Source organism: Nannobrachium achirus (assembly GCF_963921795.1).
Source record: "Nannobrachium achirus genome assembly, chromosome: 2".
NCBI lineage: Eukaryota > Metazoa > Chordata > Actinopteri > Myctophiformes > Myctophidae > Nannobrachium > Nannobrachium achirus.
In genome coordinates, this window is record NC_137811.1 from 44,639,423 (window position 1) to 44,644,806 (window position 5,384).

Genomic DNA, 5,384 nt, shown 5'->3' on the forward strand with positions numbered 1-5,384 from the left:
ATATGCGGCTTGTCATGGTCATACCAATAAACTAGACCAGGTCAACCTGGTTGTGCCAGACCCCGGTTCTGCCAACCCTCTGGGCCTATAAATTTAATGGTACATTTATAGGCTGTCTGTCCCTTTATAGGCTGTCTGTCCCTCCCTCATGTCATCATCATTTGTGACATCATTGTGACCAAATATGGAGCAAAGAGGGAGGGACAGACCGACAGACAAAGCCTTTTGCTTTGTCTGTCGGTCTGTCCCTCCCTCATGTCATTGTGATGACATGAAGGCTTTGTCTGTCGGTCTATCCCTCCCTCATGTCATCATCATGTCATCATCATGACCATCTATGGAGAAAAACCGGACAGACCGACATTTGCTTATGTAGGCCTACCCATTTCATGGGTCTGGCAAAAATATATGTTGTCTACTTTCAGTGTGGAGTGGACAAATACTTTCTGTATTTGTTTCTCTCCAAAACCGCTAGGAAATTTCAAGTCTTTATACAAGAATTGTTTTGCTATTTTGTTTGTTCCAAAAGAAGAAACTTCATCATTTCATCATTAATCATTCCATGACTCTATTTTTGTTAAATGAGGTTTGGCCTTATAGATGGAAATGTGGCTGTTTTCTGTGTTTCGTTATTTTTTCAACTACTCATCATTTTTAGCTTGCGGCCCTTGTACTTTTTGTATTTTGTTGAGTGGCCCCTGAGCCATCTTAAGTTGAGTATCCCTGCTCTATAGGTCAATCGTATATGGTGATAACTAATGACCTCTATATAAAGTTGAGCCCTTAGCCAATGAGGTGCAGCTAAAGGGTAGATCTTTGTGCCCATACATGGTGTTACATGCAAGCCCACACTGTTTCGTAGGAACAGTATTTCTGGTTGATAATAATGCTTCACGTGATATCAATTGATAATGATATCTCATTAGCAGTAAGACGCCCTAAGGGCGAGAAGCGACCTCACCCTTTAGGGCATATGGGTGCACTAAAGGGTGAAAATATTTATGCTTCACGTCACGTGACATCCCAATATCTTCATGCATCATATTACATCACAATATCTCTGTGATGTGATTTTTTTGTCACGTTTTGGACTGGTGTCGGCTGGGTGCCACCTGGGACAGTGACCACAACCCTGTTCTGGGTCTTGAGTGGTGTTCGGCTGGTGCCGGTTTGAAGTGCAGGCGAAGTCCAGGGTGTGGGGTTGGTCAGACTTTGCTGGACATGGGGATCTGTGCTAAATCGTTTGGCTAATACATTTAGATCTCCATACATGGAGATCCGTGACGTCATGGACATAACGGCCCATGCTTGGTCTGTGAAGTGTTTTTGGCTAAAACCGTGACGTCATGGACATAATGGCACGTGATTGGTCCGTACTAATAAAACAAAGTGAAATGTAGGAGTGGTTTGCACCTACAGCAGAGTAACTAGACCAGGTCAACCTGGTTGTGCCAGACCCCCTGTCTGTCATCATCATTTATGACATCATGCCTTTTGTAGGCATGTCATCATCATGTCATCATCATATATACCCTTTATATAGAAAACCCGGACCGACATTTGCTTATGTAGGCCTACCCATTTCATGGGTCTGGCAAAAACATGGCAGGCTACATCTTGACTGCACTCTGTCGAGGTGCCAACTTGCGGCTTGTGCACTCGTGGCCATGTACAGCATGGCCCACAGATATAAAAAGCTAGATACCTCCTCCGCCGCTGCAGTTCATTAGCGCGACTGGTCAAACACCTCTGGCGGAAGTGCATAACTGTGGAACTGCGGAAGGCACTCTGCCCCCTCCAATGGGAAAGAGGGAGTCCTGCCAGTCCTGCATCTGATTGGACTACCGAGCTTCCCATTCTGTGACGCACAAGGAAGCGTCCTTCAGAATTCTCAAGAGCCCCGCCTCAGAATTCTGGAGGCTTGCGTAGAGTTATTGGGAGGCTTGCCAGGAGTTTTGGACCAGCACCCCCCAGCCGGAAGAGGCGTCTACCTTTCTATGTCTGTGGCATGGCCTACTTGAGCGGCAGGAGAGCGCGCAAGTATTGGGATCAGGTCGCACTTGTTGTTGGTGTCATCACCAAGAATGCTAGTCTCTCATTGGCTGTTGATGGTGACATCACCAAGGCATGGCAATGATGTCTATGAATGGGGGTAGGCATGTTGGGACTCTGAAGAGGTGTCAACTTGCGCCTTGTTATCTATATATCAGGTCGCACTTGTTGTTGATGACCTCACCAAGAATGATATTCCCTCATTGGCTGTTGATGGTGACGTAAAAAATAACAAGTGCGACCATATATATATATATATATATATATATATATATATATATATATATATATATATATATATATTACTATAAACAAGCAAATGTCCGTCTGTCCCATTAAGTGATGTCATCGATGATGTCATCAGTGATGTCATATAATAGTTAGAAACCCTGTGATGTCAGTAGTGATGTGCAGTAATGTCAATGATGATGTCATCAGTGATGTCATATAATAGATAGAAATCCAGTGATGTCAGAGGAGGGAAGGGAGAGGTGGGAAGAGAAGAGGAGGATGAAGGAGGAGGAAAGGAAGAAGTAGAGGAGGGGGACCCCAGGACATCTGGTCTGTGGTGGCGTTCAGCATTAGGCCACTGGAGGATATGAATGAAATCACCTCACATATACTGGAGGTTATGCAAACACACATGGCTCTAAGCAAACTATAGAGAACCCATTATCCTCTCATGGTGAAACTAAACTCCAAGAGCATTTCCTCCTTCCAAGAAAGGGGAGATGATGATGGATCTAGTGATGGAAAAATATTACACTTCAGGAGCATCTCCTCCTCCCAAGAAGAGGCACACCAAGGAAGAGATGGGGAGGAAGAGTGAGGATGAAGAGAAGGGGAAGAGTAGATAATTGATTAACCCTAACCCTTGATTGAACTCTTGATTGGTGAAACATTGCATGGCATTTTAGTCAAAAGGAAAATCCCTCATTAAACTATTGATGATTGGTGAAACTTCATATGACATTTTAGTCAAAAGGAGAATCCCTCAATAATTATTACTATATTACTACTATTGATTGGTGAACTCTTCAACTATTTTTGGCAATTTTTGTTATATTGTTTATTATTTACCCCTTCTTTGAAATGATTGAGGACTAAGCAGATATTTTCTTTAACCTATTTTTTTAAATTAACTATTTATTTTTCAAAGGGTAACGGGTTAACTGTAACGGTAACAGGTAAGGACTAGTGTGTGTGTGTGTGTGTGTGTGTGTGTGTGTGTGTGTGTGTGTGTGTGTGTGTGTGTGTGTGTGTGTGTGTGTGTGTGTGTGTGTGTGTGTGTGTGTGTATGTATGTATGTATATATATAATAACAGAGGATGTGACAAAAACTACGGCGCAAGTAATACTCTCCTCCTATGCTTGCACATTGGCATGCCCTTGGCTCTGGACACACCTAAAGTAGTGTACTCTTCGTGACATCAGTGAGATATCCTGAGCATCCAGGCAAGCACTATATAAAGGGCACTTCTGTATCCTTTGACATTGGTTTAAAAGTTGTTACATTAGGACATTGGTCAATGGTCACAACATTGGTTGCAATGCTATCACATCAGGGTCAGGGTTGGAGGTCAGCAGCGTGCAACCCGTTTTCCTTGTCTATGTTCAAACAGCTGTCAGAAAACAACACTGGCAATGTGTTCTACTCTCCTCTCAGCATCTCCTCTGCTCTGGCCATGGTACTGCTGGGGGCCCGTGGCAACACAGCCACACAGATGTCAATGGTCCTGCACTTTGAGGGCAACGTCCATATGGACTTTTCAAAGCTTATGGGTGACCTGAACAAGTCAGGGAATTCCTACACCCTCAGTCTGGCCAACCACCTGTATGGAGAGCAGTCCTATTAGTTTGTTGAGGAGTTCTTAAGTGCCACCAGAAAACACTATGATGCACAGCTGGAGCCAGTGGATTTCATTGGCAACGCAGAAGGGGCCAGGCTTAACATTAACAGCTGGGTGGAGAAACGGACACAAGACAAAATCAAGGACTTGCTTGCACCAGGTGTGGTGGATGTAGATACCAGACTGGTGTTGGTCAATGCCATCTACTTCAAAGCCAAGTGGGACAAGTCATTCTCTAAGCGCAATACCAAGGATGTAGAGTTCAGACTCAGCAAGACTGAATGCAAGCCTGTGAAGATGATGTTCAACCAGGCCACATTCCCTTATGCCTACATTCCTGAAGTCAGGTGTCGAATCCTGGAACTGCCCTACTCTGGGAAAGATCTCAGCATGCTCATCTTTCTGCCAAATATGATGAAGGATGATACAACCGGCCTGGAGCAGCTAGAAAATGAGCTAACCTATCGAAGGTTTATGGACTGGACCAATCCAGACAAGATGAACAAAGTGTCTGTACATCTTGGCCTGCCTCGTTTCAAAATGGAGGTGACATATGACATGAAAGACATCTTGATCAAGATGGGCATGGAGGACGCCTTTGACAAAGTACGGAGTGACTTCTCTGGCATGTCTCCAGCCAACGACCTGGTGCTTTCCAAGGTGGTGCACAAGGCCTTTGTGGAAGTGAACGAGGAGGGCACTGAGGCAGGTGCCATTTCTGCTATGTCCTGGGGAGTGGAAGCTCTTAATCCCATTGTCGTTGCTAACCACCCCTTCCTCTTCTTCATTCGACACAACCCCACCTTGAGCATCCTCTTTGCAGGCCGATACTGCTCCCCTGATGATTCTGAAGATGATTATTCACCACCTGATTCAACAGAAGATGATTCCGAAGAATGTCCGATCATGAGGAGTATTTAACTTTAACTTGTAATTTTACAAGTGTCGATTTAGCACTACAGTTTTTGCCAGACCCATGAAATGGGTAGGCCTACATAAGCAAATGTCGGTCTGTCCGGTTTTTCTCCATAGATGGTCATGATGATGACATGATGATGACATGAGGGAGGGATAGACCGACAGACAAAGCCTTCATGTCATCACAATGACATGAGGGAGGGACAGACCGACAGACAAAGCAAAAGGCTTTGTCTGTCGGTCTGTCCCTCCCTCTTTTCTCCATATTTGGTCACAATGATGTCACAAATGATGTTGACATGAGGGAGGGACAGACAGCCTATAAAGGGACAGACAGCCTATAAATGTACCATTAAATTTATAGGCCCAGAGGGTTGGCAGAACCGGGGTCTGGCACAACCAGGTTGACCTGGTCTAGTTTATTAATACATTTGTTTCTATTATAGACGCCCATGCCCCGATTAAGAGGATGCGTATTAAGGATAGAGTCACCCCATGGTTTTCCCCCGCCCTGGCTGCTCTATTTAATGAGAGGAACAGAGCATGGTCGCTTGCTAGGCGCTC

At 44.7% G+C, this 5,384-nt stretch overlaps 1 pseudogene across 1 annotated transcript; it reads left to right on the forward strand.

Moving 5' to 3' along the window:
• Positions 1–3,662: 3,662 nt before the first annotated feature.
• On the forward strand, positions 3,663–4,823 carry LOC308298603 (leukocyte elastase inhibitor-like; annotated as a pseudogene). Its single transcript has one exon. The product of its transcript is annotated as a leukocyte elastase inhibitor-like (transcript).
• The last annotated feature ends 561 nt before the right edge of the window (positions 4,824–5,384 follow it).